Source organism: Lineus longissimus, chromosome 1 (assembly GCF_910592395.1).
Source record: "Lineus longissimus chromosome 1, tnLinLong1.2, whole genome shotgun sequence".
Taxonomy (NCBI): Eukaryota; Metazoa; Nemertea; class Pilidiophora; order Heteronemertea; family Lineidae; genus Lineus; species Lineus longissimus.
In genome coordinates, this window is record NC_088308.1 from 5,239,985 (window position 1) to 5,264,561 (window position 24,577).

Below are 24,577 nucleotides of genomic sequence, written 5' to 3' on the forward strand. Positions count from 1 at the left end.
TGAAATGACTTGGCATTAGAACGAGAAAAAAATTAGTCGCAAATGTCATTGTCGTGAGGATCAAATCATAAAATACCCGCGTGAGGACACTGCATGCAGGCATCGTATAGAAAACGGCTGTTGGTTTCCCGTTGAAATACTTGACAAAATCTAGTTCTTCTCTCCGATAGAAAAGTTAGAATTTAAAAAAAGGCACAACCTGCACGACAGATCAATGAAATTCTCAGGGGACTCTTTTATTGAAAAACTTTTATTCTCTTATATTACTCGTTTTATCCCCGGTCTAACCGAAAGAAAATGGTGGGATAACATTGCAAGGAATACTCGATTACAATAGTGGGAGCTTCGATTTTTGTAGCTCAAACGGAAATTGTGCGGTCGAAGTAATATTGATCTTTATAGGGGAAGGTTTGAACGCTATCATGCTTCGATGGGTACGAGAAATCGACAAAGACAGCTATTCAAATATTCCGGACAAATGACATTTGCTCATGGGCATCACGGCGTGACGTAAGGAAGTATTCGTGCGCGTGCAGGCCTTTCGCTGAATACTGGATTAAAGACGTGTTCTGTTCCGATGAAATTTAAAAAATGGGATGCGAGAGTGATAACTATTGTCATCCGACAGCTTCCCACAAGATTCAACATCTTTCCCATCATCCCACAGCAGGAATTTGGGTCGTTTTTGAAACACACTCCGCAGACTTCGCTTGAGTGTACTTACGGATAGGTACAAAGAAAGGCCTGCAGTGGGCGAATGCCTCTCCCCCTCAGCGAGAGATAAAAATAGCAACCTTTTTGACGGATCGTCGATAATCAATTACACCTGCGGTTATGCACCTATCTCTGAATGTTAGGATTGGACGTGACCCCTTTAATCGCCCCCTCCTCCCGAGTGTTTTGATACTTATTTCGGACAAAACATCAACAACATTGATTTTGATAGACCAATTCTATACAATCATGTAACACCCATCCTTCCTAACACTAGACTTGTGAAACACACCGATAATGAATAACACCACTTATCAACATCATTTCGAAATACACACCATCCTACAATCAAGCCCACTCAATGAGCCCCTTGAGTGTTCGAAATACGTGCTTGTAGGTGAGACCTTGTTACTTTATCTCATATACCTTCGGGGACCGGAGTGTTCGAAGAACGATGAAATATTTAGAACCAATGAAACCTTGGTATCCCCACGGGAAGCACAAACGGCCCAAACTGAGGTTTTCAAATACAATAGTGCGCATATTCAAAAATATGTTTCAGATTATTTACATTGACTCTTCGAGTGTTTTAACTTTATTCAAATCCACCGGATTCTAACTTCTTCTTACTTTTTTTCCTTCTTCTCAGCCTTAAGTTTTCGACGACAGCATAAAATACTAAGTTCTTTGGATACAACGAATCCGTTGACCTCACGACGGTTTAACTATATGTACTACACTCTACAGAAACAAGAACCTCCTATTCTAGTGTTAGAGGAGTGAAAAGTTAAAAATACGCTCTGCGGTATTTGTCTGCTGCTTTTCCTCTCGAGGCAAACACGTATTTCCGTCGGTAAACCGATATATCTGTTCACGTAGTCTCAAGATCCCCAGCATCAAGACAAATAATTAGGTAATTTCTCGTTTTCTTTCTAACTGTTGGCACCCATTTCTGTCAACCACGAAGGATAAGGTCAACCTAATCAGTATGTATAAGCTGTCCCACCCTGAATTCCCAGGAAGGAGATCTGCATTCGTAAATTCACCTGTCGCTATCTTGACTTCCTCTCATTTTCATTTCACAGTGACTGGCCAATTAAGTGATGGCGACGATGCCACTCGTACCAATGACTGTCTCCGTTTCGTGATACGCACCATTATGTCATTGCGACAGTGGTTTCGTCTTCTTTTGAAGACAAAGCCTCTTCCATGTCTTCTGCGCCATCTCTAGTTTCACGACTCCCCTATATATGGTACTTAATAGTGCTGATAACAAAATATAGCGCTCACCATATACATGTATATACAGCGACCTACAAGTCCATCGATCGCGATATTTCCGGAAATCTGTTTTCTTCATGTTAAAAAAATCATGTGCTGTCCTTTCCCAGCCACCGTATAGAAATGGGCAAAATATTCATTATTGTAGTTTCATAAATGATGGACGGGATTATCCTTGAAAAGTGAAATGGAGAACTAACAACAAGTGGTTATCTATGAACAAAATACAATGCTCACCATAAACCACCTATCTTAAGATACAAGCTATACCTGGAGAGATTTGTTATGTTATGTTATGTGCATGGCAGAAGTCGAAGTTACAGCAGAGCTGCAGGCAGATGGGGTCGGGGTCATAACATGAGACTGACTCGTACCTTACATGTACCTTGTGGTAGACTTCAGAACACGGGCTTCGGAGCTTCTATAGCCGGGTCTGCTTTTCTAACCTGGGTCGGGATTGGGTGGCGACGTCAGTTCATTCTTCCCACATACGTGTAGCTATTTACGACCCGCACCAGTACTGTTGTCGGATATAGAGGGCCTATTGCCCCCGCCTCGCCCCTGACAAACGCACTAACGAGTTAAACAGAGCCCAGATTTCTCTCACATTGTTAGTGTTATAGTGGAATATCTCCTACTGCGAATAAATCAAGGGCGCCGCAAAATATTTATGGATTATACTTATAAATATGAATTATAAACATGATCAACAATCAACACCGCCGACTTAGTTCGCGTGCCACATAAAATTCGTCTTTGATACCATCATAAAAATCATTATCTTGTCGACTTAATAATCCGTATTGTATTAGTTTATTGTTTCGGAGCTCTAATTTACTGAAAGCGACACACCCGTCGTAGCACTAGATCGTTATGACCGTTATAGATTCATTATTCAGATATACTAGATGACTAATATTACATCTGCCTCTTGATTTAATCATTGTGAGCGCTTTCATTAAATTTCCAAATTAATGGGTCGGATTTTGTCTGAAACGTGCGACATTGGTTTCATTCTGAGGCAATTACGTGACTACTCCTGTTCTTAGACACATGATGTACCATACCTTTAATTCAGGTGGTACCAGCCAGTTTAGCTTCTGGTTATAGAAACATTAGCAAGGAAATCGACATTGGCACATAGACAGATAGATAATGGCTAATTAGTTGATACAACAATTTGGACACAATATCTTGTTAGCCCCACACGACTGACATATATATTGATTTGAGTGTAGTCGATACTTCGACCAGATATTGTCTGAGAAGGCAGGAGTCGTTCAACTAAGAAAAGGTCGACTTTTCTGATGACGTCTTGATTTCGGGGACATCGCATTTTGCAGTATGTTAGACGAACAAAGCTGATATTTAATCAAACATGCTGTCTGAATATTAAATTCGACGCGTATGATTCATGGAAAGCTTATTCACTCAGCTTGATTCAAGGAAGGCAGTACATTCTGACATGCTTTACGGAGTCCGATGCTTCATGAAAAGCAGTCTTACCTCAAATTCGAAAATGGAAATCAACGTTTTCTGTGTCATGAAAAGCAATACATGTATTTTCTGAATCTAGTCATGAAAAGCAATACCTTCTAACTTGCTTCATGAAAAGCAACACATGTACCGGGACGTGTACCTTCTGAATATATTTACGATAATCAATACCTTCTAAATTGCTTCACCAGTGTCTTCTACCTTGAAATCAATACTCTTTTAACTTACTTCATGTGAAGCAATACCCTCAGCATCTAACTTTCATGAAAAGCAATGCCCTCCAACTTTATCTGTAAAAACAGTGTTGATATTGTTCTGTAATTTGATTCATGGAAGGTAATATCGCGGTACTACTCTAATACCCATCAATCGGAGTCTTACTTGAAGAAAATCTGCTCATCAACGGTTAACAACAAGTAATTCGACTGAAGAGAGATAAACTGCCTCAGTTCAATCCTTGTAAACGTGCCATGTGGTGAAGCGGCAAACAAACACTAACATCATGGGCGAACGGTTAACCTCAGAAGCAGTAACTAACGCCAGTCCTTGACAGATACAAACCATTCCTCCATGAAAAGCGAGCGAAAACACATTTTGTTTTCCCGACAGAAGTTAGGCAGCAAATTGAATCAAGCTTCCTCTGTACCTATTGTTCTTTATTTCCTACTCGAGTCTGGAACATGTTGTCGTGAATGGAACTCAACTGAATGGCAATGAACTACAGAGTGGTCTTTACGCCAACCATAGAGCGGTGACTCGGCCTGATGGAGTGCTCTCCGGTCCGGGTTGTAGTTCTCATCTTCGAAGTCATTACTCATCATGGGGGCTAATGGCCGTCATGATCCGGCAGGGATGTAACGCGTTATGGTCCAGTAGGCAGAATGGTGCTTTCAAACAACATAAAGAACTTCCGTGACAGCTCCTGCTCCAGTTTTTACTGTAAACTGCAAAATGTTCGTTGACATTTTCGTTTGGAAAAAGAATAATATTCAGTATAGCTCAGAGGTTAAAGCGTAAAATAGAATCCGTTGTTCCCCGGACATTCTGTGCCAGGACATTTTAAACTTCTACACCAGCAGACGGATTGTTCCCGTTGATCTAGCTGCGACATTCGTGACGGGTAAGTGACATAGGCTGATAGGTGGGCAAATTAGCTTGGTCGGGCTGCGGTCGGCCCGCCTAAAATGCTTTTGGAATGTGTGGGGCGTTATAGAAAGTGAAAATAAGAAACATTTTTAAAGGAAAACGAAGTGGCCATAAAGTGGGACTGAAATGAATCTGGGACAGTTATAGCCATGACACATGATAGCGCGGGTACAGGGCAGGCACTCTTCCATGTAGCTCGCAAAACGTTTTTTTCTTCTTCTATTACTACTATAGCGATGCTTGCATTATTGTCAAAGATAATTCCATAATTTGAAACGACTGGACAAAATTGATTCAATAATCCAAAGAGGCAATTTCGTCAGCTCCCTCGTGACGCTCTAATTAGTTGATTATAACTAGATTAATGTCTTGAGCACCACTTCGATTCCTCTACGGCAGAAAAGCCTGACTGGGGGAGCCAATTCATCACGCTTCATCAGCCCAGACAGGGTACCGGTAATCGAGCTCGAACGGAAAAAACGGAAAACAGATTCCGATCAATAGGCGACCAACTAAAACATGTCCGTGTTATGGAATGGCTCTTTTCCCTTGTCAGCGGCAATTTATATTACATGTATGTGGCAGATTGAGAGAATCAACATTGGTCGTCGCTTTCGGAGATTGAAATTCACACACAGCGGTTAAGGCGGGTAGGTTGCGATTGAATGCGTTTTTGCTTGAATCGCACATCACATGCGACATCGCAAAGCAATGGAAAGCTTTCCAGTTGGGATCCGTTTGGGTGCATATAAGCATCCAATATCAAACCCGTGACGCATCCACTCTTGAATAGTCTTGGAATTTTTTCAATATTCACGGCTTCAGCGAAAAGCCTCCGAGCTATTTTTTTAACGTAATGGTGATCGTATCTCCGGAAAACTTCGCGAAATAAGTACACGTAAGTGCCTTTTCATCAACTTCCTTCTATTTCAAGCTATTTAGCCTGAAAACTCGAATTGTACCTTCCTGTGGTTTCTTTAAATCTTACTTCCCGCAGGTTACCTAAGTAGTTTGATATATAATACATGTACGGATGAACATTTGGTTAGCAATGTGGAATAAATTGGGTGGAATGAGGTTTGAAAAGCCATTGAGCAGCCGTCAGAGTTGGTGGATATCGAATGGGCTGAATATCTATGACTTGTATGTGAACCGCGAAAGCTATGGATTCCGAGCAAGTGGATACCCACTCGTTTTTACACCATTGGTAGGCTTCTGTGCCCTGACATCGGGGCCAAATGCTTACAACGTAGAATATCATTGACAGCAATCAATCCGCTACCGACAAAAGAACCTCAAGTCATTCTACACGGGTTTCAGAAGTTTATAAAGTCATTTGTGAATGAAGATTACTTAATATCTATTTTAAAAAGTGCCAACTGTCCTTGCCGTCTTCAAAAGTGTGGAGTGTTCTACGTTCGCCTGCACCATTAACCCCGGGGCACATCATAATACGACTCTTGATGACTGTGATGTCGTCTTAGACTGTGCGTTGCTCAGCGTTTTGACAGCTGCTGAATAACAGTCATTAGCTCAGTACAAAAAATAGTTGTGGTTGATTGCCCGGGTTGATTGCATTCCATCTTTTGGCGCTGTCCCGATAGAATTAACGAGGATGGAATCCTCCTCTAACCGTAACACATCCTTGGAGATGGAGTTGTCAATTTGAGATAAGCACTCTTACGCCGCCGCTAAGTCATTTTGCCTTCACGGTGATGGAAAGAAAACTTCGGGGGCGGATAATAGGTTTTATCAGCAGAGTATGTTCGTCAACACATTTGCAACGAAATCTCTCTCGTTTTATTGGTGTAAAGGAGGAAATGAAAAGTTAAACGAGGAATATATACAGGGAGAATGACGTCACAAGGCAAGGATAATAGAGTTGGACGGAACAAAGGTCGCATGTACAGCAGGCCAGTTAGGTGACTCAGAAATCTTATAATTTTGATTAGTATTTGGCTCTGCGATGACGTATCTGTACATTTCAAGCAAAATCGGTTTCAGTGGAAAACGAAATCTGTTTCAGAGGATAGGTTTCCAATGAAACCAATTTTTAGTTGCATTATAAATGCCTAATCGCAGAACCGTATCCTTTGTTTGGGTGTTCGGCTGTGAAATTCAGCGTAAAATTAACAAAAAAGTTGGCCCTCAAAAAGCAATTTTCGGCAGTCCGCAACCGGCAAATCCCACCGGATTATTAATTTACCAACTTGTCTGAAGAAAAAGTCCAGAGATTATAACTTAAATGCATCTTTTTCTGCGCGAGTAGACAGACCGCCTTACCAACAAATCGATTTAGCCAAAGTCGTTCAATTATTTTAGCCTTACGATAATTTATTGTGTCTAATGCAGCTTCTGAATGAATGAACACGTATTAAGAACGGTTTTAGCACGCATTTTATCGGCTGCTCTATTTTCTCTACTTTAAAATAGTCCAGGAAATCATTAACTCTTTAGCTAGATACATCAATATTGTATTACAAGCAGGCAAAGGTGTCCATAATGGAATGGGTATCGAACCAACTACCATACGCTTGGTTCAAGTTCTTACTTACTCAGTGCTAAACATTCACCCAGCAGTAGCAGTAGAGGCAATTTCTACGGCAACCCCAAGAGTCGCCAATGCTGGCTAGTCTATGATAGTACTTAAGGGTTAAAGCTGAGGTATATCACGGTAAACAACATCTAAAGGAACACTTAAAAAAGCTTTTATAGATGATGATGCCCTAAGCCCAATTTCTTCAAAACCACCCAGTGGAAATACACTCTCAATGTTGATAGCAATTTGCCGAGGAAACCAAGCGACTTGAAGTCAATTTCAATTACGTGTAAGTACAGTGTCGTGATGATACGGCGTCGGAGACTGGCGTATATAGACTGGAGAGTTCAATACGTTTATGCCGATGTAGAAGTCTACAATGCCCCCAATGGAAAAAGTGTCAGGGTCACAATCTGGCCTAGATTGGTGATGGATCAGAGGAGTCAGCGTGGCGTCATGAGCCAAATCTAATATGGCGGCCTGTACATTGTGCCTCGTAATTTTCTATGGATCTTGCTTCATATCAGTTCGTTTTATTTGAAACAAAGAGGGGATGAAAGAGAATTAGATCATGCACACCCTTCCCGTATCTTAAAATTGTTCTGGGGATGCGTAGCTGCATGCGACCGGCTTCGATGGGGGAGCACATTCTATAGCATTGTTAGGACTTTGAACATATTTTGAAGTTTATGAACCACCCCTGTACGTTATTCTTATACCATATTCCCTGAACACAAGTTATGAGCGCCTGCCCTCTTCACCACTTTTCACTCTAGCCGGATTCCCAACAGCATGTCCCTATATCGAGTTATAATCAGCAGAACGAAAAAATCCATCCCCTCTCATTTCGAGTCATTGCTTACCGGGATTCCAATGATACGCCCGTTTGTCCCAACCAAGCCAGCCGAGCACGCGGGACCGAGCAGTCACATAATTCAATAATCCTCATACCTATGCAATTAAATGCTAAATTGGATCTTCCTGTCACGTGGAGTTGGCTCCGAAAAAAATCACGTCGGTTCATTTGGCTCTTGAGCAAAAAATGGCATCATGGATAGCGGTAAAGGATACGGGAGGTTTTCTATTATCGGGTTGTCCATCAAAAGAAGTGCACCCAATTAGATTTGTTCGAACTGCGTGTTGTCCGTCCGAAATTGAGCCCGGTAATAAACGGAAATTTGCCGGCAATGATATACGTGACGAGCATATTAGTGGTAGGTGAAGGTATGCGAAACAACCATCAAGGCAAAGGACTTTAAGTAATGACAGAAGGTACTGTTCAGTTTCAGCTATATCCCACATTATGAAGCAGGTCAAAGATAATGTACGCCTGGTATAGTCAAACGCGTCGAACACGTTAAAATTATCTCGGGTTCAATATCCGACCAGTTACATAGTTATATAATAAGTTTACTTGTCTCGTCCTTTGATTAAGTCTAACCCGAAGCACATGTACGAAAACGAAGAAGTTTGAGATGTGCCTTAAATAAATTCATATCCCTGTATTATTATTGCCAATGGTCGATGTCACAATCATTGCATTAGTATTGAAGCATCGGATCAATGTTTCTAATTCCGACTCCTTTCAACACATTAGCCATGAGAGATAGATCGATTGTCACAAACCTATTAGTAATGGGATAAATAATTTCATATCCAGTATTGAATTCCGTTTGGTGCTTCATAGAGACCGGTTGCTTTATAGGAAGGCTGAATGTGAATGCCGTTCGGGGAACGCACGGCGTCACCTTAGGTTCAAAATTGCCAAGTTTAGGTAGGGTTTATTGATCAAAGCCAAGTGACATTACCATTTATTCAGCTGACATTAGCTGTCAGTTGCCACAAACGTATTTTCCGATAACTATTACACTTTGTTTATCTAAACTAGTCGACGGACTATTCAATATCAACCCGGTGGCCTTGTTACTCTACGTGACGACATCAGATACTTTGAAGTAATGTGTTGTTGAAACTACCAAATACGGATCTTCAAGGTGAATTTCTGGTTTTCTCAGTGAGAGACCCGCAAAATTTTAATTCATTTTGTACAAACAGCTTGATAAGGCTGTCTCCACTGACGTCATAACTATATAGATAATTGCTAACCAGTAGATTTCGTCTACGACAAAACAGATAAAAAAAATTCTCAAATTATCTAAAGATGAATTCGGCGCTCAGCTAGAAACGGAAGCTCAATAAGATATGTTCATCGAGCCGTATCTATAGGCTGAGTAATGCTATTACTTCATTCTCTTAATGGTTTAGAAAGCCAACGGAAAAGAAGTGCTCACGCTAATAAAATATAGAACTCAGCTAAAGCCGTCAAAGTGCGACAGCCCATCTTGGGGATATTGCCACACGGATCGGTTTGACTGAGATCTGCCATACAGAGCATTCTTTGACGAGGAGACAGATCTCCGTCAAACATGATGGCCATTCATGATCAAAGCATTGCCACCTGATATATCAATCTAGAAAATGTATCAATCAATGTTGATTTCCCGTTGAGGATGGTCAGGGTCGGTTTGGCCAAGTGAGAAATAGGACTAGGGCGGTGGCTACTAGTATAGTGCACCCTGGTAACCAGTGAGTTGGGCGTTCGGCGTACATGCTGACTAAAGCACACGCCACAGCCGGCGAGAGGCAAAATCTGCATTGCTGATTGGATAATAACGGTATTCCAAGGTAGTAAAAACATTTAAAGGTTTGTATTTTCTACCACTCACGGGTCAGGGATTGCGAAACACTATCATTCTCCAGGTCCAATTTGGAAGACTTGTAGCTCATCTCTCCAATAACGCTTGGTCTAATGCAGCTCCGGTTTTCTCCTACCTCCTATATGTACCTTACATAAAGAGTAGACCTACTCTTACTTACAGATCCTACCCATGCTTACATTGAGCTATTCGCTATTCGCTCGATGTGCTCATTAGCTCATTAGCCGCCCATCATCAGTGTTGTATCTGACACTCATATCTCAATTCTATTCAATATATTATATACCCGAGACACATAAATGCATTCGCTAATTAATATTATTATTTCGTCTCGTTTTAGGTCTATGGACAACACAGAATATGATAATTAAAACTATCTAATCCGTGAACCCAATGTACACATGTGACATCTAGGATAACTGTTAATCCGTTATACGAATCCATATTATCAATAATTTCGATAGCCACAGTGTCAAACAGGTGTATGTGGTTCGATAGGCAGTTCCTTGAGCAGCATTGAAGCTGGTATCGCATGGTCGAGTACAGCTTGACTATCAGAACAGACGGGAGATCTGGCTGAGGAAAGATTCGTGATTTTCAACCGCACTGCACTTATTTGGATTCTTGAGGTGACGTCATCTGATTCTTATCATCTTTACAAGTCAGGAGTGACGGGATTGTTTGAGGATTATATAAGTGCGCTGGATATATTTCATTTAGGTATTTCGCACGACATTAATGCTGACTTAACTGATGAGGTAAGTCTATTTTCATGAGTTCGAAAGATGGCACCTTTGCTGAAATCGAATTGATCCCTTCAAGTTAGACGGTGGCAAAACAAAACATATGCATATCTATGTATATTTTCGGGGAAAAAATATTGCCAAGACCAGGCCAGCATGCTAATTAAGTCGATTGAAATAATCGAGAGCACAATGTCACCCTGACGTGCTTGATACCTTTAGAACAGAGACTTGCATTACTGTAAGGGAAGAAGGCACGCTGGTTATATTAATTGCTGCCTCCTTCCTGGTGAGAGGTATACTTAATTATCGAACACGCTATAAATACATGCAAGGATATAATTTTAAAGCTGACTTAAGCCTAAAATTTGATTAAATGGATTAAATGAATTAACTGGGATAATTGACTTGCTTTAGATCATTCAGCGGGGCCCGCCACATGGCAGTTACCGCTTATCGATGAATGGGGTTACCGTAGGCTTAAATCCCGATACATACATGCAGATAACATCGTAACCTGACTTCAAAGTACCGTTACGAGATACTTTGAATTATCAATAGTCACCACCCATGGACTTGCGTTACGAGCTTGTCGGGGCGGGCCGTATAGAGTGTTGGAGCGCTAACTATTCCTGCCACATTCCGGCAATAAGATCCCTCATTGGATCTGCCCGTACGCACTCCAGTTTCCACTGATTAGTCTTTACAAAATGTGCTTCATCAGCATAGCGTTACCAGTTTCTCATTCATGTTAATTGGCAATGAGTATACTCAAAAGACCCAGAGGTGAATTAATTTCCATTTATATTGTTCTATAGTGGCCGCATGAAATTAGAAGATCTACCACTAAAACGCTTCGTCAATGCCCTTGATCCGAGGAACCTTTTTCCTTTTATCATCTTCAACCATTTTCATACATTAAGTTCATTTCCCTTGCCGGTCGCCTATCGATCCCCATGAAAGCTGTTTCGGGAGGGTCGATGTTATCAAGATTTGCCCTGATAACCATTTGAATAGGACAATAGAACAATACAACAATGGGAATTTAGGCCCAGGTGCGTGCGGGATTTGTTTAAAGACAATAGACCGTGACTTGGGCCACCTGTCCCTATATACAATGTCTGTGTTTCAGGAAGAAAAAAAATCTGGCTTTAATACCGCGTGGCAATCACGTTCCATTTGCCCATGGGTGACTTGATGTATTATAAATGAACGTGGGCAGAAGTTTATGATTTAACGCGGAGTGCAAACTACATTCAGTGCATACTTTTTATATTGTTTATTTCTTTATGATATTGTACATATCGAGTTATGAAATTTAGTTTAAAAAAAGCTGATACAGAATGAATAATTCATATGTCATAAGTCATTGACTGATGTGAAAAAACCCCACATCCATGCTACAGGAACCACTGGAGAACCTCGTTGATATCGTCCATCGATGTCTGATCATAGAATTCTCATCCTGCAATGCGATACGACATTATTCATGCATTGGATTTTCTTTGAGGACGAAAATTCATTCTTTCATCTTAGAATTGGAATGAAACCGATATACGGTTGCAGTGTTTTTAAGCATCTTTCTCAGAAACTGACAGATGTTAAAGATAACACAGCATATGCCAGAATACAAAGTCATGTATACATGTAAAAACGCGGTATTTGTAAACAATTTTTAAATAAGTAGACCAACACGAGGCAACTACATGTGTCCTGACTCCCATGGTTGTACTGCGTAATAGTTTGGGCTCTATGATATCGATGACATAGCGATGATAAAAGCTTTCTATTCATTTAATGGTCAACATGCACTACTGTACACGCTCACATGAGTGTTCTCCGCGAGTTTATTATGATAAAATAATTATTCTAGAGCTGTCAACCTACACTTACGCTAGCTACACTTACAATGTAGCAACTTTACATCAATGTTATAGCTCATTTCGCTGCTTGCACAGCCTATCAGCTACTAAGTAAGCTGCTAATCGAGTTGATATTCAAGTCAGCATTTACTCTCGTAATCAAGAGAATAATTGGTTTTATTTCTTTTCTACTGTTCATATGTTCATTTTACTTTCCAATTAAAAATGTCCTGATACGGAACCTGAAAAGGAAAAGTGGTTAAATAAACCTATTTTTCTTCAATTTTAGTCTTATTTTTCTTCGATTTCCAGTCTGACTCTGAACTCAGTGATAAAAAACAATTTGAGGGAATACACCTTTCGTTGAACGTGATGACTGCAAATCTTCAGAACGCTTCTTCGTGGTCTGATACTAGAGTACGGTCAGGTTTACCGTACGCTTGTATAGTACGCGGCTTCGTTCTTCCATTTACGGTCGTACCCTGCTCAATATTCTGACTACTCTTAGAAATACTCATGAATCCATCCGAAAAACCCTTATTTAGGTGTTCAATACCACAAGCTGACTGGGAGAAAAGGACGTCAGGGTGATTTAAGAGTCGATCGGATTTCGAAAAGTGATTGAAAGGGTGAGCAGACCCAGACATCTTTAATTTCAAATCAAATTGTCTGGGTCGGGATTACCATTCGCACCCTCGGCTAGAATTCCAAAATGGGAATTTCTGGTGCGGTGCCAAGTATCATACCGAACTGCTTACAATGAATGTGGCCTTAATAGTCGAGACATTCGAGACGAGTATGATATCGTATACTTTCTGAGAACTTTCATACCACCGCCCACTCTTGGAGAGGAGATCCATCAATGTTGGCTTAAAAAATGAGCCCGCTTCCCACCTTGTCATACATGCAGTTGATAAACAAGCCCGAAGCATCAAATGCAAGTAATTGTATATAGTGCTTCTGTACTGTAACTGTACTGTCTCAAAGCGCTATGCATTCATTTCCCAGCCAAACCTAGAACCATTTCTGCGAGGAGCTCACATTCCGCGCTACTCATGGCCATTTCAAGCATGTTTAACTCTCCGCAGCAAACGCAGTCCTGTCACTTGCGAAGCTTTAGGCTCGAAATAGTTAAAAGTCAATTAGGATGCCGGCAGCTTTCCCGAATGTTTCTTTAATCCAAGTAATCCCCTGCACCATGCTGCATTAATGGCGCTTCTTGGGAGATGTAAGCTGACTCAAGCGTGAACTCGCGCTGACGGGCGCGTTTAGTTGATACGGAGATACCAGCAAAAAAGTTCTCATCATATAGGCCGTTGCCTTCGCCATGACGTATATTTCTTTCCACCCGACGAACCAACACATAACAGCACTGGTCACACCAGAATCATTCTCATTAATGCATTTGATCATCATTCTTTGGTAACCGATACACACTATTCATTTAGCTATGCATCCATGACTGCATGCGGGCAAGATCAATTTGATGAACCAGAAAAGTCGATGAAATATTTTACTACAAACCATTCTGCTAACTTTTAGCGCGAATATCGTCAATCTGCGCGGATTAACCTACAGTCTTACTAATAAACTGCGGCTAAAGGCTAATAATTGCACGACGATATGGCAGAACCTCTCACTTTAGTTTATTAATATTTGATGGTAACCACCCAAGGTTTGAAGCATCATTCAGGTCATCAAATAGCTGGGATGCCCCTCAGCGCCAGAATGATTTCATTCAAATCTGTTTTGATGAAGGGTTGAATATTTCATATCATCGCTTGAAATTTGTATATGTGATTCATATTGTATCTTTGCCGGCCAAAGTAGAACTGCTAAGAAAGTGCCATATTGACGCCAGAGTGTACATGTGTACTTAAATATCCTACATCAGGTAGGTTTCGCAATTCGTACTTACGGAGCACGAAGGTCTGTGGTAAGGTCCTGTTCTATATAATTCATTTACGCATCAAGGCTTTACCCATCATATCTTAATTTTATCTCATCATTATAGAAACTTAGAACCAAGGGAACATAGGACCCGGAAAACTATGGATGACCTCCTTCTCAACAAGGCGGGGCATTATACGTTACCGTCTTTGCTTCATGAGATAGTAATCGACCAGTAATCAACGGTCCTTCAGAACTCTTCCTGATCACAATCATCATCTGGAACATCCAATTAAGTATGTAATTGCAAATGTATAAGGGGCTTTCAATTTTGCGAATGCACGCGGTGGACTTGGTAATAACAAACGGACCAATCATTGGAATCCTGATGACCAATGACTCGAAATGAGCAGGGATGGATCTTTTTGTTCTGGTGGTCATAACCGGAGATGTCGAAAGCTTTCGCGTCCGGTTCAAGGACGCGTTGTGGTAGAGAAGAAGTGTTAGTCACTACCTGGTCTGATAATGAGATTCGAAAATAGACGAATCAATATCGGACCAGGTTCGTTCCAATTGCGTGTACTTGCCCTCGCTGGTTTTAGACAATCGACCCCCGTGAAAACAGTTTCGTGGGGTCTAATGCTATCAAGATCTGCCAAGATAACTCTTTGATAAGAGAGTACAGCAATGGGAACTTAGGCAATAGGTGCATGCGAGCGGTATGTAATGGGGTAGGCATGTATTCTTTTAACTGCGCGGTAAGGAACAAAGTAACATGATGTCGAAATTGAAATTGAATTTCAGATTTTCCAAATAGTGTAAACATGTATTGGATATAAATGTCAGTATGATGTAGCCTACAGTCTGGTTGGACACCCTACAAGCCTTTGTTCATTGTACCGGTATGTCTTTCAAAGTACTTATGTGTGACGCCTATAAATGTCCAGGACATTTGCAAAATCCCTCTCTGAAGAGCAATAAAATTGCATGGATAAAAGCAGCAAATGTTGGAAGTGATGTTGCTTATATGATGTTGGAACTACTTCAAAAATTCAATTATGTATGTTTAATCTCGGCCCGAGTATCGATTTCATATGCAATAGCTTCTTGTCTGTCTGCATCACTAACTTTTTTAATTAAATATGGATTTAAAACTTGTTCTTTCGCCTATTGCGTATTGGTTAACCTCTATAATAATGTTAAGTGCTGTCTCAATCCGGTTAGCTCTGCCTATGTTGTATAAGTCTGGTTCATCCGAATCTTGTTTCCAGATTAGACCGAGATGTTTTGGCACCCACCTAATGGCTCGGAGTTCCATCTGGATCCACTGTGGATGTTGTATAGATTTGAAAACGCAATCCTCGTGAAGTGTGCATGTTACATTATTTAGGATAAAATCTTCCAACAATGTACCTTGTTACCGTTCCAATAGACGCAAAACTAGCCTACCCACGATGACCCAAGGACGCAAAGGGCGCATCATAGGTCATTTCAACGCCCGCGACCAAAAAAGTCAAACCAAGGTCACACCAAGGTTACTCATGTCATCAATTTTACCATTCTTCACAGCCGTAATAGTATCGCCGATATTGGTTTATGGAGATCAAGTGCACCGCCTCGATAGATTATGCCCTTTCGACTGTAAGATAGTTATCGTTGCATGTTTTTCGTGCATCAATCCAGTCACTTTCTGACGTCTGCTTCTATCGCTTCCTTTACCAAACCTGGTCCCGATGGGAAATAACAAGTAAAATATTGCACGAGTAAGCTGTGTGTTCCGAAAGCTGGGGACGGGTGCGATGATGGCGCATTTTCTGGCTTGATTGCACGCCGATCACATCCGGCTGTGAAAATATGATTTATTGTATTTTCCGATAGGAATTTCTGGCAACAGATGAGACCCCTCGAGTAGTTCTCGCGTTATACTCGTCTTTGGATCAATACCAAGCTTCATTGCTCAGTTACGATGGCCAATTTAGCAAAGATTCCACCGGAATACGACGTCGTGCGTCAGCTTGAGGAAAACATACTTCAACATGGAAATTAGGATGTCAGCATCTCATCTGTAAAAAGGAATTTCGCATGTGTTTTTTTCTGGTTAATTATAAAAAAAACACGTCATGTTTAAATATTTCGGTTTTGCATCAATGTTGCAAGAATCGAATTCTTACAAAAATGGCAGTGATGCTTTGAACTTAGTGCAGCTAACAAGGGGGGGGGGATACTAGTGACAGCTGAGTCAACGCACTGACCGGATGCAACGAAACCAGATGACGGGTTTTCATTAGAGAACCTCCACCCCTTCCAATATATTGCTTCTGATACGGCAAAGGTCTTAATTCGAAGACAAACATGAACCAAGAAACTTGGTCGATGGTGAAGTCGGTCATGCCAAACTTACTAAGCGAAGTCGATCAATGGTGACTTCTCAGGTTGGTCAAAGCTAAAATAGATTATAACATATAAAGGTATAATTTTAAACAGAAATCATGGCGTCGTATTGAGGAAAGATAGGTAATAGTACGCCACAAGCAAATTGATCGATAGTGACTATCATGTTCGTCAAAGCTAAATAGATTCATGTAACGGTCTATTTTGAACAGCATTCATCGCATCACATTGAGGAAAGATAGGTGATAGTACGTCATAACTGCTGATGCTGAACTGGTCTGGTGACGTCTGCACGGCAGTGATCCCGATACATACCGTGCGATGAGAGCCTGGACTTGTGAGCCATTAGCCAACATAAGTGTTTGTAACCAAATACATCTTTACGAGAACAAGCCACTTATTCAGCCACTCATTGTCCAACCCATCAGATCGCCACTATTACTAATTATTCGGACAGGTAATGGTCGGGGCGGTAATAAATGGCCGTGCTGTTAGCCTAATGTAATATCCTTGGTGGTAGATGTATTTGACGCGTAGTGACGTTAGCAAAATACTCTCAGCTCCGACGTCGGATGATAAACTACATGTATACATACGCTGTTGTTGATATCGGCTCACTCACTCACGCACTCACTTACTCACTCCTGCAACTTGACATTTCTAGTTGTCAACAGCGCCACAAAATCAGATATCAGACTACACACCCAAAACTTTTTTACTTGGAAAAATATAACTCTCATGTTCACTTAGGGCGTGGCGATCAGCCTATAATATAGACATGTGTCCGATATTCCTGGTAGTACGGCGCTCACTCTATGGCCCCGATGTCAGTTGCAAGGCTTCTCAGAAATCCCAGAGCAAAGCTCCGGTCTATAATGGAGAAACGTGTTCGATCTCCCTTGTGACAGTCTGACATCCTTTGATGGCATTCACGGCAGTTATAAGCCATCTCAGAGGTCCAAGGTAGTCGCCCCTTTCCTTAATCGAGAGATCTGTCCGATCTCCCTGATGGTTGTCTGGCGTGTTGTGACTTGAACAACCCACATGATCTGGCGCCAATGTCAGCTACAAGACATCAAAAGCATTCAAAGGTGTAACTCTTGACCTCATTCGAGAAATATGTCTGATCTCCGTCGTGGTTGTCCGGCGTGCTGTAACGTAAACAGCCCTCTCTTGATTCTTATGATGGATTATAGTTGGGATCGTTAAACGTAGAAGAAAGTGCTGACCACCACTTCGTTAGCTCCAAGTGAACACCCAGAACACTCAGAGATAGGAGATAGATCATACTGAACTTCCAGCGGTATTGCCACCGCAGCCTCCGCCCAGACTTTATTGACGCGCGTTGTCTTAATTGAATTGAAGCTGAGCGATGTCAATACGTTGAGGGTCATGATGGAGATTACATATACATGTAGTTAGTAATGGTGTTGGTGGTTTCTCATTAACTGATCACCATGCTCAAGTACCATTTACCGAGAGTCATTCAGGCATACTCCTGCCGTAGGATTGAAAACCGCTGGGATGCAATCCCTGGAAAGACACGTCTGGCAAAATCGTCCATATTCTGAATGAGGAGTCTTACCAGGAGGGCTATTTTGATAGGCACATCAAAGATTTCTCGAGCCTCAAGCACCAAAGTTTCGAAGAACAAGTGAATGTGAGGGTTACTTGGTGCATTTTTGTTGCTAAAATTGTTCCTAATTTAAGTAAATGATACATGGCCAGAGGCTTTGGCCATTGTGGAGGTGTAAAACACACTACAAAAGGTTTGTATCAAGAAGTTTCAAACTGACTTCAAACTGACACTAAGTCAACAAGAAAATTAGCCTGAAACCAATTGCACTGAAGCACTAAGTTTTCTCAGAATAAGAAAACAAAGGGAGAGAATTGCCAAGAGACTAATCATCGGAGAGATTGCCCCTTTTGAGTGGCGTTTGCACGAAAACAGATGAACACATGTAGCATGGAATTCGCAAAATAGATTGGAAAACAAACACGATTCTCTTTAGATATTGGTAGTGACATCACCTACTTGGAAATAAACCATCATTCTGTTCAGTCATTGCGATTGCGATTGCGATTAGCCGGTAAGGGAGTTTTCAACTTGTTGCGATTGCGAGAACATACGCGACAAGGCGTTGCTATTTTACACCATACTGCGCTAAACACTCAAACAAAGGGTTTGGGTCGGCGATTACGCATGCCATGTGCGACTCAAGCAAAATCGCATGTATAATCGCCGTGCAAAAGCTTTTCTGGTTGGTTCGGTTTCTTAACCGTCGGTGATGCATACATGTAAAAGCCGACGGTGGGGAACGGCAAGCGCATTGAGTTGAAACCTACCAAAGGCGATTTCCCGCGACTGACCACATCCATAGACATTTTTATCAGCAGTCGGGCAATAATAGGTAGTCTGGTCTTTAAATAGTCTCAACAGTTTTATCATCGTGCTTATAAGCAAATTATGATGACAGTTTCGACCAAAAAAAGTGTTTGAAAACAACAATATTGCCTAATCGCCAGCCCATGTCAGTATGAATATGCTATAAGAATATGCTATAGCACTCGCGCTCAACCATCCTGGTAAAATGTCAACGTTATCTGATGGATTCTACGCGCGTCATCCAATCATGCCAACAATTCAGTACAATGTATATGATAATGATACAACCAAATTTCCTTTGTTGTCTATAGATTCAACGCGGCGTATCCGCCGTTTGAAATCACGAGTTGTCTGGTGAAAGTTTAAGGGGGATATATCTTTAGCTCGGGCTTCATTCATGTTGATCCAACATACTTTTAGCCAAGCCCAGCCCCAAAAATACATACGTGGGTTGTGACAAAAATGCAACTAGATATTGTCAATTTAATTGCGGCCCCAAAATATCGTGTTTTATTGTCTATAGGTCTGGTGTCAAGTACTACCCCCGCAATGCCGCCTCGCCAAACATCCTGACATATTGCAATGTGCTACGGAATCGGGAAAGGTTTCCATCGATTGCGTTTTTTGCTTGAAGCGCAATGCGATATGGCAAATCAAAAGTTTGTCCCATTGGTTTGGGGCAAAGAAACATCAGATATAACAACACCGTTGCTCATCTCTTATTGGAAACATTATACCCTTCCTACGCTTTTTGTCCGAGTTTTTTATGGTGGAATTTTTGCCAAGGTACACGAGTCGCTTCTGCCACTTTTAGCGTTAGGCCAATCGGGTACCGGTGTGGGGGGCGGTTATTATTATGTTCAGCTAATAAACTGTCAGGCTAGAATCCACGAATAGAAGTTGTCGCCCAATCGAGCTATTTCGCTCTTCACATCTGTGCCGATTTGACTAAAGCCTGAGAACCTGACCGCAATCACGCTTATAATGAAACACACCAATGGATGGACCACATAATTTACAGGGTAATTTTGACACCACGCTACCCTGAAGACGTGGTGAAGAACAAGACCTACTGATGATTCTAGGGTTTTTCTTGCCTTCCTAGAAAATCAAAGTCTTCTTTAGGTGGTATTAACATTTTGGTTTTAGGGTACTAAGCAGCGTTTTGTGTTCACGAGCTGGTGGGATTTTGAGGCGCCGTCTGAGGAATCTATTAGTTGTAAAAATCGTAGACATACGGCCTCAATAACGTTGAGGTAAGGAAGTGCGGATACTAGAGATGATTACTAATGGGTTACTTTCACTGGTGTTCTGAGAAGAAGACGGTGTTCATTGAATGATGATGGCGTTGAGACTGAGGTTAAAAATCGGAATGTGGATGATTTCTGGCGTTACTGCGATACATGTTCTTGTATATGCCAGCGTCTTGTTTGTCCATTGAGGGTGGAATATTTTGAAAAGAATATTAGAACAAATAGCTGCAATAACTATCACTATTGTATCATATTGCAATAAAGTTCCTTGCTTCTGACACGCAGGACGCGTGTTTATCTCAGAAAGTGGAATTTACTTTGAGACACGTAAATAACAAACAATTTTCTGAACATTTGGAAGCCATACTACTCATGTCCGGCTGCAGGGCCGCCTTGTGTATCTTGATACATCAAAGCCATAAATATATCCGAGGTATTATTTGCATGCTAGCTGATCTGAAGAAGAGAAATCCTACACAGCATCAATCACTACCCAAATCATTCGGCAAGATGTCACCCGAATTGTGCCTGTAGGTCAGGTGACTTCCCCCTAATTGTCCGCCAATCCTTGAGTTATTGACTCGTCTGTCTTGACGAGGAAATTAGGTGACCGCGGGGAGAGAATGCATGTGAGAGGGGCCATGTATAGCCCCCGCGGTATAAAGGCATCTAAAACGACATACAGGTCTCATACTTTCGACTCGCCGATTATCAATGATATACCAGGATTTGACGGAACAACAAAAGCATACTCCCTTGCAAAGAGCTCTTGGCAATACTGATCATGAATATGTCTCCCTAAGTGCTGATGTATCTGATTCCATGGATGAAATAGGTAGAGTGGTACATAGCCAACTTCAGCTATCGTAATCGCCAGTCTCCTAACATCATGACAAAAAATCACGTCACAAAAGTAGCAGGATAAAAGTCAGACTCCTCATACGCTCATACGCTGTGGCGGGTGCAGGCATTTGGATATTATGCCTTGTGTTAAACTAAAATTATTTTGTGGCACATGGTGTTTATCCAAAACAGATATCTCATGATCTTGGATGTTTTTTATAACCTGATTACATTGGAAAGCTTTCTACATCGCTCAATCTATAAATTAAACTACCTTGGTTGACCTTTAAACTAAATACCACCTTCGGTGAGAGCTGTAGTGTAAATGTATCAAATCGTGACATCAAGAAATGTTGATGATCGCGCTGGTTCAATTCATACATTAGCTCACGTTTCCTACAGCAAAACGATCCCCCCCGCCGCCCCATCACAAAGGAAACCATAAGACCGGAGCTTTTCACAATACAGTTGATGGCAGCTATCGAAAAACAGCAGTTAATAGGCGTACATGTATCTAAGTGAGCCTTTAAGTCCGTGGAAGCCTTTAGTTCATGCCCATAGCTTACTTTCCCGATTCATGCGCACTTTTTATTCTGATAGTCCATTAGAGAATGTAACTGAACCGAACAAGCTCCAAGCAAGGTCACTTACGTTAGTAAGAAATTGAAATGTGGAATTGAAGTCACGTGATTCGATGGAGCAATGATTGGTATACTCAGCTCGTCCATTACCGAAGTGTTTAAAAACAACCCGATAAATACGATAAACGCTGCTCGTAATGCTATAAATCCTTTTGCAATTTATATCATTGTCACGGAAATGTGGGTTTTAATTTAATTTATTGGTCAATGTTTGCTATATGTTTAAGTGTTGAAATCACAATCGCCTGTGACAAAGGACGACTGTTATTTTTACTCCTTGGTATGTGTGATTAGCAAAAACGTTATCGTTATGAAATTGGTTGAATGCAATCAGATCACAAGAATGTCTTGCATCAATGTGAGAAAACTGCTGCAACATGAAGAGAGTGAAAATAGCAGACATTTTTGTTTAAAAGGAGAATAGAATGGTGTATTTTAGTTCCCTCCCCTCGAAATACAGTCAGTGTCACATTTTTACGGAACCAAAACATAATGTTAAACGACATGTGCTAGTAAACGCAAATAAAATTGTATTAAGCACTGCGTGAAACTGTGAACCCAATTACAGTAGTACACCAGCACCTAACGTCTAAATAATGGCAATGAAATTCGAGACGCAGGCTCCCACAAATTAATCAAGCGAAGGACGGTAGCTCAACTGATCGTCTGCTGCTAGAGAGATTAATGAAGGAGCAAAAAGACGGGGATGAATGGAGCAGGAGGAACGGCATGCCCACTGAGGCAGATTACATTCTGTCTGTCAGCGTACTACTCGAGGTTGCTGATAAGCATTGCCACGTTGCTTTAAAACGAATTACATCAGTATATCATCGCATTCGTTGCAAACGTAGCAGAAAGTCAAATAAAAAACAAAAACAAACACCAAGCATCTCAATGATGGCAATAGCATTGAGGTCGCTGCAGACTAATCGAGCTTATGATATAGTAACTCTGCTGCTAAAGAGATTAATGATGGAGTAAAAAGATGGGGGCGTGTATGGAGTAGGTGGAATGGTAAAACTATGCAAGAACACCATACCGTCAATAAACCATCACACACGTAGGATATTAGCTAAACAAACAAACGGTCGGGAATTTTCTTCTTATCTTATTGTACTACAATATTTTGATTTATTTAATCGATAAAGGTCATGTTTGGAATCTTTATTACATAATTAAGACTGATGTTTACATCTCGCTGGGGACGATGTGAACAAAGTAAATGTGCATAGTATTCATATAGTATTTAGCATGGCATCTCTGCACAGCCGAAAACCTTCTTGAACAGCCATCGAAAGTCCCGTTTTGTTTTATATTACAAAAGCGACAACACTATAAACCATCACACACGTAGGATATTAGCTAAGCAAACAACTCAAAGCCACAATGTATCAAGTGATGTGGACCATCTGCCGAAAACATGTTTACAGAGCCGCAGCCGCGCATCAACTGATGAAAAATATCTACCCGCGGTGCCGTATTTCTGTTGACACTTCGGCATGGGGATACCAAAAAAAGGAAGGCAAGATACAAAAGCGAAGAATGTCGAGCTAAAAACGAAAGCATGGCTGCATACAATGCTTTTCTAGCCATTTTCGTAAGAGGAATGCATCATTACATCATTACAAATCAATCTGGAAATTTTGTTCCAATTTCTACCGATCGTGGCGCTGATTCAAATCCATCAAAGCCCTCGTCATCAGCTAAGTAAAAGCTTCGATTATTCATAGTTGGCTTTACGCAGAGTTGCTAATAGTCTGCAAACTCATTGTATATACTGATCCTACTGCCAATACTTAAGGTTCATATCAAACGTTGTGGCCTGTTTGTAACGATACCATCTGTCCCTTTAGTCAATATGAGGTGACATGCTGCCAACACTGACCCTGTGGCTCAAAACTTGCTGGTGACTAAATATGTGCTGTTCGTTTTACTACCATGACTAAAAGACCCTTTTACAACTGAGTTGAATGTTAGTTAGTCACTAGCGCTCCGTGACGCGAATGTCGTTGATCAAGTATGGATGGCTTTGAGGATGAAAAAAAAATGGATGAAGGCAGTCACTTAGCTCATCAATCGACATACATCTGTAACAAATGATAAAAAAGAAGAGTGATGTCTGCGCTCGAAATAACAACTTATTGACGTTTCACTTGGAGTTCAATCCACTAGCGAATGTTGTTCACTGTCATGCAAATTATAAGACCATCTGTCAGAAGTTGAACCCAATGGCACTAGTGATCCATTAACCATAAGAAACTCCGTCTATCACGTGATACACTCTATTTGTCACGTGCTATTGATACCATTAGAAACGTCTCAGGATACCGTCTGAAATATCATTCTGGTCACGTTTTCTCTCTTGTATCACGTTATTTCTCTACAATTTAACTAATTTGAACCATTCGTCTTGCTCCAGACACTCCCTGGTCACTTTATACCACCATTTCAGAATTCGAAGGATTCTGATAATCAGCGTACAGACGTTGGGTTATGTGATATTATTTGGTGTTGTTTTCTCATTATATTTTAAGCAGATGAACAGAGAATTGTCGCTAAAGGTGGCGTCGCAGGAAAAATGTCCGTATTGGGCTTTGCATGTCGCATCTTCCGCTCGGTACGGTTTTTTTCTCGACCAATTTTGATGAAATCGATTTTTTTACTCATGTACAAA

General features: G+C 41.1%; 1 protein-coding gene across 2 annotated transcripts in view; it reads left to right on the forward strand.

Annotated features, from left to right (window-relative positions):
* The window catches only part of LOC135486310 (thyrotropin-releasing hormone receptor-like), a 51,889-nt gene that overhangs the window by 8,555 nt on the left and 18,757 nt on the right, over positions 1-24,577 (forward strand). Inside the window, exon 1 of one of the 2 annotated variants that reach the window (XM_064769019.1) lies at positions 10,619-10,652. The exons of the other annotated variant lie outside the window; for it this stretch is intronic. The gene's annotated coding sequence lies outside the window, so the exon portion shown is untranslated. Of the gene's footprint in view, positions 1-10,618; positions 10,653-24,577 lie in introns of those variants that run through there. 2 annotated transcript variants of the gene reach the window in all.